At 44.4% G+C, this 12,412-nt stretch overlaps 1 protein-coding gene across 1 annotated transcript in view; it reads left to right on the forward strand.

Annotated features, from left to right (window-relative positions):
* SHISA9 (shisa family member 9) overlaps positions 1-12,412 on the forward strand; it is a 182,840-nt gene that overhangs the window by 124,214 nt on the left and 46,214 nt on the right. The gene's annotated exons all lie outside the window — the stretch shown is intronic.

Below are 12,412 nucleotides of genomic sequence, written 5' to 3' on the forward strand. Positions count from 1 at the left end.
TCCACGGTCCCAGGCTGCCCTGTGCTGTACCTGCGGGTGGTACAAGTGGAGGTTCCATTTCTCCCACTGAAAGATAAGTGATCAGCGCAGAGACGAGACCCGAGAGGATACTGGTGCTCCCCTGACCCGCCAGCCTTTAGTATGTAAATATGCACCAAGTGGCAAGTGTGTGGTTGGGGTCAACCAGGAATGGAATGACTGCCACCAGCAGACATGATGTTGTCTCGCCATGACTGTCCTACACTGCGCTAGCTACTACGGTATTGTCTGCACTGTGGAGCACAAAAGATGAGTTATAACTGATACGGATGTAATTCCATAAAACATTTTCACCTCAGAAGCACAGCCAACCTGCCCTTGTCTTCATCACTTTGCTCTCTCCCTGTATTGTTCTTTAAGAAAAAGATAATTAAAGAATAAAACCTGATGATTTCATGATCCACTTTAGTGTGCAGACCCACAAACAGTTGCATCTGTGCAACTGAGTGGATGGTAAACTACATCATGGCAGGAGAAATAAGAGACTGGGAAGAGCGGGAGCATCTGAAAGAGGTTTTGGTGGCAATAACAGTTGCAAGAAAACGTACGAAAGATGTGAGCAGAATTTGACTTTGTCTTTTTTTCTTTCTACTGAAACTAATTACAATAGAAGTGAAAAGATGAACAGGTGAGAACCTCCAACTATGCCAAAATCCAAGCATTTGAGAAACGAACCAAGGGAAACCGGTAATTACACTCCCTGTGCATTAGCCGTGACAGCATGTTAATCTTAACACACAGCTCAGGGTGAATAAACAAGTGCAAAGAAACGAGATGTGAATATAGCTTAAGAAAATTGCCACATTTATTAACTATTTGCTCAGAACAGATTTATTTCCCACCAACCCCTCCAAAAGCCCTGGATCTCAGAACAGGTATAGGGTAGAACTTGCTTTCTCAGAAATTGATGTGAAACTGTAACGTTTTGTTTCAGAAGTTCTGTGTAGGCTGAACTAACTTTTCTGATGCTGAGGACCAGTATTAGAATTATTACAAGAGCTGAAATTTCTGGTTGCTAAGTTGCACCGACCTCTCCCAGGGAGTACACTGATTATCTAATGGATCTTTCAGAAAAGCAAGAATGCGAATCAGCCATTTGGAAATTCATACAGAGTCCTTTCAGTGAAGGAGTTTCAGATCTCAGTGGTTACAGCCACTAAGTAAATGTCATTCTCAGATCGGCATCAAAACCAAATCTGAGGAAATCTGCCACTTATATCTATCACCTATAAAAATATAAGGGCATGGTAATTCATGTTGATTTTAAGTCTTCTACCACCACTTATGGTAACTATGCTTGGACACTAACAGCATTTGGGGAGCTGTTTGTGCACATTCTATATCAACCTTATGAAATGTGTGAAGCAGATGGAGTCTCTCTGCTACCGCAACTTAAACACCCCTGTGGCTCCCACTTGTCAAATGCACACATTGCACAAACGTCCTGATTGCCTCTGTCATCAAGGAAACCACAATGCCTCGAGCCCCCACCAGAGCCCGGCTCAGCCCCTGGGCACGCGTGGCCTTCCTGGGGCCGACGTGCGGGAACAGGACATGCTTACACCACGGTTTTATTGCAAATTTGGGTAGCCGAGCAAATGAGACAAAGGTGCAATGGGTGAGTGTATTGCCATTTTATCTGCCACAGCTGTGTGGCTTCTTAATAGCTTTGGTCTCCACCGCCGAGCTTACGATTTCCCAGTTGACTTTACTGCTATATTTAACCAACTAAATATAGACAATACTTGACTCAGATTTGTAGAGTGCCAGTGCACTATTTCTCACAAGGCAAGCATGCCAGCAAATACATTTTATGCCCTGGAATAACGCCAGGTGGGGCGTCTGGGGATGTAACCCCAGAAGGGCCTTGGGGTGTCCCCACAGCCAAGGGACACGGGGCTGGGATGGGGCACCCACCCCAACACCATCACCGGGGAGGCTCTCATGCCATTAACCAAAATTTCCCTAATCTAATTCTAGGAATGACATTTCCAACACTTCTGATTGTATAATTATCCGCTAGGCTAGTGACAGGGGAGGGTTATTTTTAATAGGATGATAGCTGATGGTGCATTTAAAATATTCTGGTGAATATTTCTCACTATAGTAAATACAGGTTTACTGAAGTAGCTGGTTTTTCCTTCCTTGTAGAGTGAGTGTTTTCGTCCCCAACTCCACGTACCAGAGCTCCCAGTAGATGTTTAGTGTTTGTGCTTTTATGGACAACAGCAGGTGAGCTGCTCGGCTTTGCACCCCGGTTTGGGTGCAACGAGACAGCTGGGCTGGGGACACGACTGCTGCTCCTGCTCATCCTGAGAAGAGAGTTTGTTTCTTCTCCTTGCTTGGCTTGGAACAGCACAGGAAGCACGATGATCACAGCCCCTGCACATGCTCCCCAGAAGAACCCCTTGTTGCGGCGCAGTGACCCGCATGGGGAGCACTCTCAGCAACTGGAACCTGCAGGATTCAGCGTTTGCTCTCGGCATCAGGCCCTTTGCCGCTGGGCTGCATCGTGTCCTTGCACCTCTGCAGCCAGACAAACCACTGCACAGTCCATGACTGCGAGCATCAGATTCACATTCTCTTCTGAGATAATTCCTTGTTTAAAAAATAATAATTCTTAAAAGTGCTAAGACTTGTCACAATCTTGCCTTAATTATAATTTCAGGTTTTCATTTTTTTTTTTTTTCTGAGGAACTTATAATGAAACAAGCATTATATCTGAGTTTCTTTTGCTTTTCAGCTGTGGTAGTATTAAAACACACTAAACCATCAATATATTCCGTAACATGTTGTGGCACTTTGCTATTCTATATTTTTCTTTGAAAATGAGATTAGAAAGAAAATATTCATGTCTTATTTGAAGCATATTTTATGCATTAAAAATACTGCAACTCAAAAGGGCTCCTTTACGAACAAACCCCGAGGGAGTGCACATGGTTAACAAGGTAACTAGATTTCTCAGTCTCTGCTGGAGCAGAAGGAGTGTTGATTCAGTGTTAGCTGGAAAAACACCACAGATAATGCAGAGAGCGAACGCAGCACAGACAGGAGACAGATTTCCACGGATCTGCAGCTGGATCAGACAGGGATTGGGTTCCTTCCATTTCTCATATATTACCATTGCTGCACACTTTCTTTTACACAAGGACATTAAAGTAAATTGCTGGGACAAGGATCAACCCCGTTTACCAATTTCTTTAAACTCTGCATTTGACTTGTTTGTTTGTTTTAACATTTAAGGTTTTGACATTAAAGAGAGTGAAGTGCTGGAGCGGGTCCAGAGAAGAGCAACAAGACTGGGGAAGGGACTTGAGCACAAGCCCTATGGGGAGAGGCTGAGGGAGCTGGGCTTGTTTAGTCTGGAGAAGAGGAGGCTCAGAGCTGAGCTCAGCACTCTCTAGAACTACCTGAAGGGCAGTTCCAGCCAGGTGGGGATTGGGCTCTTCTCCCAGGCATCAGCAATAGGACAAGGGGCCATGGGCTTCAACTCTGCCAGGGGAAATTGAGGCTGGAGATTAGAAAGCAATTCTGTGCAGAGAGTGGTCAGGCATTGGAATGGCTGCCCAGGGAGGTGCTGGACTCACCAGCCCTGGAGGTTTTTAAACTGAGATTGGCCATGGCACCTAGTGCCATGATCTAGTGAATGGACTGGAGTTGGACCAAGGGTTGGACTGGATGATCTCTGAGGTCTTTACCAACCCAGTCCATTCTGTGATTCTGTGATTTTATTTTAACTAAAAAAAAATAATATTTTAGTATGAGCCTTAGGTCTGACTTGCGACATATCCTGGCTAAACATGGTTGCATAAGAACTTCCATTCTGGAGAGTGGAAGGCAGACTGTACCTTCCGTGGGATTTCGTGTCATCCCAATGGCACAGAGAAATGGCCATTGTGCATCTTTTTTAAAGCATGTGCTTAAGTTAAGCCTGGGCCTTGACTCAGCTAAGAATGTGGTATCAGACTATACAACAAAAGTGACAACAGTGTAAAAGCAAAATCCTTAAAGTGTGATATTTTTCTGTTTTTCCTAATTCAACTGATAGAAGCAGTCATAAAAACCACACAGCTATTAATTCCAGCATATAAGCATAAAACATTCTGAAAAAAAGCTTTTGCTCTCACAATACTGCTCCTCTGTCCATTTGTCCAATAAAAAAGGCGAACTGCTGAGTAACTAGAAAAACAACTGTCATATTGTAGGCTATTATATTAAGTGTTATTTTTTTATAAAAGTCCAGCTACTTGAAAGTGCTTGTAGAGTTAAGTTTTGTACCAAAAGATAACCTAAACATGACTCAAGAAATACGTTATGCCATCAGTTGTAGAAACCAATATCCACGTAGACAATAAACCACAGCAACACGCCGAAGGGCGGGACGCTGGCCCTGAGGAGCTCCGAGCTGGACGGGGTCCGGGGCATGGGGACGGCGCAGAGATCAGGAGTGCAAACCCCCCATAAATCCCTCTCCCACACAATCAACCCCTGAGTACTGGCACAGCCTAAGTACCTATTTATTTTCAGTGTTTCTAGTGTTTTCCTGTTGTCAGGGAGACTGATAACATTTCTTCCTACCTGTGCAACAAGGTAGTTTTTCCAAAACTAATGCAAAAGCCACCAAACTCTTTTCCTAACTCCACTCATGCACCTCAGGGAACTAATACTCAAGATTCAACTGCAGGTACTTTGATACTAAGATCTCCAGTGTACAATATATATTTCTCAGTAACAGATTTCAAAAGAGCAGCAGGGCTTTCCTCTCCTTCCATCCTGTACTGCTGGGTAACTTTTATGATAGGTAGTCACAGAATAGGTAGGGATGGCTCGTTATTTTGTGATCTGGTCAAGTGCTTCTTCAGTGAGCACTTAGGAATTATTTAACAGTGCTTTAAAAATTAAAATGTCTTTGATTTATCAAATAGCAGGCATCTGACTTGAGCGTTCCGCTCACAAGCGGGCGCTGAAGCAGATACACGAGTGCTGCTGGGGTGGCTGCCGGGCAGGGACCGGCCCCAGTGGGTCCCTGGCACTGGGAGGACCAGGGCCACATCCCCCTCAGCCCAGCGCCACCCCTGCGGCAGCGTTTGTGTCTCACCAGTTCTCATCTTCACAGCTTCACCTGTCTATAAGTCATCAAGAGACGACTGGGAACGCTGCTAGGTTGGCAAACTGAATGTGCTCTTCTCCTCTTGTGGTAGGAGTAGAAAAGATTCACCAGGAGCACAGGTCAGTCAGCTGGGGCACTTCTTGCTTTTGAGCAGCAAGTGTTTTCACATCCTTCCACCCAAGTACATAAAGCAGCAGCCAGACTTCAGCAATTAAGCTTCATTTCAGCAGCAGTTATGTGGCTTAGAAGGAAAGAGGTTTTTCTGAAGGAGGGCATGTGGACCTTAGAAACATGCACAGACTGTCACACAGAGAACCGATCACCCTGTGGATTTGTAACACAGGACCTTCCTTTTGACATGTAGTAAAGGGAAGTTAGATAAACAGATTACAAAGAAAACGAATGTAAGAGAAATCAGTGGAAGAATAAAGAGGAGGGATGCCCTGGCAAGTTCATAAGCTGTCTGTTCCTAAATGGAATCAAACTGTTACACTCTCTGAATCTGGTTTTGTTTAAGCACGTTGCCATCGCCCTGCCCCTCTGCAGCCTGTGGGTACGTGCACACATAAAAACCTTCACTGTCTCACTCTCTTTTTCTGACAATTAAGAGGTTTGGGTTTTTATTTTAAAAAAGGTAGCATATTATCTAATGCTGAGTCTTAACGAATACTTTGTTAGAAAAAAAACTCAACTAAGTTTGAAGCTGGAAAGATATTTTCCTTTTCAGCACTCTCTTATAAATTCTCTGTCCTCTCATAGTCCATCTGATCCCTAAAAGACTGTGTATCAGGCAGAAGGATATGGAAAACATAGGGGATCAAGCTGATGGAGATGCTCAGTCATCCACATAGGGCGGCTGTCTACCTCTGTTAGGATGCTCACTTTAAGAGATTCTAAAAAATCTCTAATATAGACATTATATAAATTTCAATATTACTGTTGCCAAAAATTATCAAACACTGACACAGAAGATCAGGTACGGGGCAAATTTCTGTGTTTGTGAAATGCATTTTTCACATACAATTTGTTGGTATTTATTTGTAGTTCGAGGCAGCTGTCCCACTTGCTTAGACCCACTTCAAGCGCCATGAAAGGCTTTTCTGCTCTGTGTCAATTTATACACCAATGTGAAGTTAATCTCAGTTCACCGTGTCCTTTCATAGGTATCATAACTCATCTTTATGATGTTTTTCTCAGCTTGCTACATCATGCACACCTGTACCTATCAACCCATATCGAAGGAGTGTAAGGGCTGCATATCCCTATGGGGAAATGGAATAGAAAATAATCTTTCTTTTTCTAGAGATACAAACCCACCTTTTCCAGTATGTTATTATGTTTGGGCAGTATTATTTCAAAGCTACAAGCAACAGCAGAAAACAGGGTCATCCTACTAAGAGCTGCATTTTTTTGTCAGGGCATGATGCTGCGTATAGAAGTAGGGTGCTCTTATCTTTTGAGTTACAAGGAGTTACCATGCCACAGAAAGCTTCTCCTTACAGCTTCCTCCTTGGATGGACTGTTCTGATATTTTACTGCACTGTCATTATATTAAGTATCAATGAAGTCCAATTCTAGAAAGAATGTAGGTTTTACATAACATATATTAATCGAGGGGGAGAGGAGGAGGTTGGTCACACATTACAGAATCACAGAATGGACTGGGTTGGAAAAGACCTCAGAGCTCATCCAGTCCAACCCTTGGTCCAACTCCAGTCCATTCACTAGATCATGGCACTAAGTGCCATGGCCAATCTCAGTTTAAAAACCTCCAGGGCTGGTGAGTCCAGCACCTCCCTGGGCAGCCATTCCAATGCCTGACCACTCTCTGCACAGAATTGCTTTCTAATCTCCAGCCTCAATTTCCCCTGGCAGAGTTGGAGCCCATGGCCCCTTGTCCTATTGCTGATGCCTGGGAAAAGAGCCCAATCTCACCTGGCTAGAACTGCCCTTCAGGTAGTTCTAGAGAGTGCTGAGCTCACCTCTGAGCCTCCTCTTCTCCAGACTAAACAAGCCCAGCTCCCTCAGCCTCTCCCCATAGGGCTTGTGCTCAAGTCCCTTCCCCAGTCTTGTTGCTCTTCTCTGGACCCGCTCCAGCACTTCAATCTCTTTCCTGAACTGAGGGGCCCAGAACTGAACACAATACTCCAGGTGTGGCCTCCCCAGTGCAGAGCACAGGGGAAGGGTCACTGCCCTTGTCCTGCTGACCACGCTAGTTTGGATACAGGACAGGATACCATTGGCCTTCTTGGCCACCTGGGCACACTGTTGGCTCATGTTGAGCTTCCTGTCCATTAGTCCCCCCAGGTCCCTTTCTGCCTGACTGCTCTGCAGCCACTCTGTGCCCAGCCTGGAGCTGCAGGGGGTTGTTGTGGCCAAAGTGCAGGACCTGCCACTTGGCCTTGTTGAACTTCAGCCCATTGCAATCGGCCCATTTTTCCAGTCTATCCATTGGCATATCAAGTTTCATAACCAAGATTACAACTGATCTCAGGTGAAGGGACACAGTGCTACAACTCTCCCGTGGAATTCCAGAGGATGGATCTGTTCCTTTGGGTAGGACCTAGTGATGTTTACAAGCAGGTACACGAGCCTAAGAGCCTTTCCCAATGGAGAGAGAGACTCACAGAACACCTCCCCCGTCTAGTCACCCGGCCCACCAAGAGAAATGAAAAAATCATGCTTAGCATACCTTTTTCATCATTCTGTAATGTTTCTGTATATAGGATCAAGAACCGAGGCTGCTGCTTTTTCCTTTACAACCACACCAGCTTAGAAACTCATCTCTGTTGGAGATAATGCACTAAAGCAATAGGCATGGTTTATATCTCTCGGGTGATACACCATATACATGAACTGGCGAAGAACCCGTTCAAGCTGCTACACGGGAATTGATACCTGGCAATGCCGAAATGAGAGAAGCATGGTCCAGAATGAATGTCAGAGCAGAATTTAAACTTCCCTGGGCTGCTGCCAGTGAGGTGGGCCCACTCGGTGTGAGCAGCAAGCGGATGATGCCCAGAGAGTCGTCAGTGTTAGCAGCATCAGGTGGAAAATGGAAATTTCCCACCATTTCCTTTGTTCCGAGTGCAGCAAACCCAGCCTTGGCCTCCGGCACCCTGTTCATGTGAAGGACCTGTGGAGTCAGCAGAGCTGCACCTGGTACTGGCGATGGGACTCCTTGGCCCTGGTAGCTTTACAAGAACCTCAACGACAGCGGGAGCTCAGAGACAGAAAACCTCTGTCTTGTGGGGAAGGACCAATCAATGAGTCTTTCTAATATTTAAGAGTATTTATTTCCTGTTATAATTTCACAGGGTTTTTTGTTTGGTTTTCAGTTTATCCAGTGGAAAGCTCCCTATCTCCTCCAAGCGCCAACCTCTTCTTAATGTTCTGTGGTGGGCCAGGCAGTGCAATACAAATGGATGAAGTCTTTTTGCATTATTTTAAGTACAGTATAGGGCAAGAAGAGCTACACCTTTTTCTCAATATGCCCTCTTGCTGTAAGAGAAGGAATCCAGGCCATTCCATGTCCCACATGCCAGGGTAAGCGGCAGTGACACGGGACCCAGAGCATTTACCCCAGATTAAAGCCGGGTCAGGACCCCCAGGCACATGCATATGCTTTCCCTGAAAATTAACATGCACTCTATCATACTTTACCCTCTTTTAACTTCAGCAAATTATAGGCTTTATGGGGGAACATTTTCCAAGGAGCAAGTGAGTTGAGGTGATGAATCTCAATTATTTGCTAATGAGATGTGTAATTCCTAAGTACCACTTGGAAAATGTACCTCATGCTGTTTGAATGTATCCTGTGTTCTCTAAGGGTGAAGCAATTTCCCTGAACCTTGAAATGAGCTGGTAGAAGGAATCAGTGCTTCATACTTTCTGGGAAAAATCTAAATCACAGGGAGCTATATCGAAGTAGCAACTGGTGTGGGCAGGGAATGATAATGGTGTGAGGCTGGAAACTTTATTTTAGACTCCTGCGTAATTGCACCAAGAAGAGAATCTCACCGATACGAGGCTGAGAAGAGGCAAAAGTGAATGTGCTGCCATTTATTTACTTGTAAATGGAACAGACAGTTCAGAAATTGAATGGTTGTGCACAGCTGGCGAAGTATGGCCAGAAAAATAAGCAAAGAAAGAAAGGAAGGGGAGAGGGAGAGCAAGAGACGGAGAGAGGGAACGAAAGGAAGATTACAAGTAAAATCACCACGATGGAAATGTGCCCTTAAGATACGGGAGTACTAATGTGGAAGATGCACAACCTCATGGAGGATAACTAAAGGAACTAGAAATAGAATCAAACAAAAATAAAGTCATATTATTAAGCAATCTGACAGTAATTATTACTTTGCTTATTGGTTAAGTGGGTTTGCATAGTAAATATAGTTGTATATTTAAAATAAATTGAAACATTTTGGCTTCGTAATATTAGAAAAAGACAGTAACATCTGAAAGCTCAGTTTGGCTGCTCTACACTTCATTCAAAGTGTCTTCTCCTCCGATGTGTCACTGTTGTTAAAACAGCATGCCCAAAAAAGGCAGCAATCACAGCACAAGTGAGAGCTCTAATAATTAATAGCAGTGATGTAATTACATGATAAGTCTGTTTCTTTACTAAGAACCAAAATGTCACTAGGAACAAAGGCTTTGCAACAGACTGTTTAAACAAGTTAAATAAGCTGAAATAAAAGTGCTTAGAATGAAACTTGTGGCGATAAGCGTCAGTGGGCAGAGCAGTTTCTTCAGTATGCGCATTACCCAAGCGATTCATACTCCTGCACGCGGCTGCTCCAGGACAGCTCCCGTTGCTTTGCAGGTTACCCCGATTTGCTTTTGCAGAACCATCAAGAGAGATTTTGGGAAGATCCAGTATCAGCAGATTGGAAAGTATTTAGGGGATGAGGTCGAGATAGCCGAATCACAGAATCGACTTCCCTTCAGGTAGTTCTAGAGAGTGCTGAGCTCAGCTCTAAGCCTCCTCTTCTCCAGACTAAACAAGCCCAGCTCCCTCAGCCTCTCCCCATAGGGCTTGTGCTCAAGTCCCTTCCCCAGTCTTGTTGCTCTTCTCTGGACCCGCCCCAGCACTTCCATCTCTTTCCTGAGCTGAGGGGCCCAGAACTGAACACAGTACTCCAGGTGTGGCCTCCCCAGTGCAGAGCACAGGGGAAGGGTCACTGCCCTTGGCCTGCTGACCACACTGGTTTTGAAGTGAAATCGCAGCTTCCTCTCTGGTACCACCACCATCACATGTCAGTCTCATGCTGAGTGAGTCCCCACTGAAAATTGGTCCAGAGCACTGTAACTCCCTTAGAGAAACAGAACTGCTGGGAATCTTGTGTCCTCTAATTCACATTAGTCCCAGTCTGCCCACACAGTACAATTGAGTAATGATATGTTTTTAAAATGCATGAAAGGAAAAAAATATTAAAGTTGCACTTGTTGTGAATTTGGAGGTGATAAATGCAGTAGATTAAAGTGAAAATATGTTTATCCTCTTCTGTTTTCCATTTGCTGGCTGTTCTCATACACGTCACTTGCCCTGCAGAAATCTGCGATAACGAATTCATGCATGTTTTCTCACATTACACTTTTTCAAAACAAATAGCTGTCTGTAGGGTTAGCTCTTTCCCTAGGGCTAATTAAGAGTTAAACTAGTCTGAGAACTTATCTTTGTAAATTATAGCTATTGTATGCTATTAAATGTCAATTACTGGGGTAAGCTGATTCCTACCGCATATTTATTAAGATTAATTTACAAGGTGTATTGAAGGAATAATTGAACATTTAAAAAATGTTAATAGATACAATTACTAATAAATCATCCTGACAACAAAAAAAAAATCCCTCCTGTTCTTCAGTAAGACCACGAAGCTCATTAAATCTCTGAGATGAATCTCTGACTGCTCTGTCAGACACAGAACTGGTGGTTTTAGCCGTTGCGCTGCAGCAGACGGGTGAGGACTGCACAGGGTTGCAGTGTCGTGGGGTGATGTGCCGTGTCTCTAAGGTGCTCAGACACCCTTCCGGGGGGAGCAGCCCGCCGGGGGCATGCGGGAGGATGTGCCTCTGGAAGCTGAGGGACAGCAGTGGCTGCGGAAATTCCGGTGGCAAAGAGGAAACATTATTTCCCAAGTCTGTTGTCAGAGTAGATTTTCAGTATTTATTCCATTTACACGTGGAGACTTGAGGGCACGGGTGACTCTGCCATTTTGTCATTTACAAGCAATCCCCCAACACCTACAAGAAAACACCATGTCAGGGAGCTGGCTTTTTCATTTGTTTGTTCATTTTATTCTTCTTTTATTGCTGTGACCTTTAAAAGTAATTATTTGTGTGGTTTTCATTTGATCCTTTACAAGTTGCCCTCTCATCTGCCCTTTCCTTCCTTCCTTCCTTCCTTCCTTCCTTCCTTCCTTCCTTCCTCCCTTCCTCCCTTCCTCCCTTCCTCCCTTCCTCCCTCCCTCCCTCCCTCCCTTCCTCCCTCCCTCCCTTCCTCCCTTCCTTCCTTCCTTCCTTCCTTCCTCTCTCCTTCCTAAGTCTCCACACAACATTGTCATGGGTTCATTCCTCTGATTTTTCTGTTGGCCTTCCCTTGAAACATATTTTCCTAACATTTGGTTCTCTATTAGCCTATGTCCCTGAAAACACCAGCACATGATTAATCAGGCACTGATCTTTTTCTCTTGCTGCCTTTATTAAACCATTTGGAAGGCTCTTCCCTGCTGCCCCGGCGACTCCTCTGCAGCTCGGAGCTGGCAGCTCTGCTTGTTTTTCCTCGGGTAATTCATCTTCTTGCTTTCTACGCACAGTTACTAACAAATCAATCAAACTCCTACATTTGAATTTAGTAGGAGCCTCGGACGGCAGGCTACGCTATTCCAGCTTGTATGGAAAAGGGACACGTGAAAAAGAGACAGAACTGTTCCCTCATTTTGTTTGAATGGCAACGGCGACTTATTTAAGTCTAAAACTGCCTGGAAATCAGAGGCACAATCTCTTTGCTGTAGAAATACTTAAATTTCCTATTAAAATTTTTGGAGAGTCTTCATATAAAGATGAATCCCTGGGATGAAAGCACAATGATGATAAACATGCTCAAGATTAATTGGTTATAAGCATCAGTACAATTAAGGAGCATGCAGACTACCAGCACATTACGTAAATATGGAAAACCATTCCATTTTAGGTGGGATGATTACTGTAGGTGGCAGAATATGTTTCCTTTCTTTTTATCAGCCAAGCCAAAGTAGC

Source organism: Nesoenas mayeri, assembly GCF_963082525.1.
Source record: "Nesoenas mayeri genome assembly, chromosome: 15".
Lineage (NCBI taxonomy): Eukaryota > Metazoa > Chordata > Aves > Columbiformes > Columbidae > Nesoenas > Nesoenas mayeri.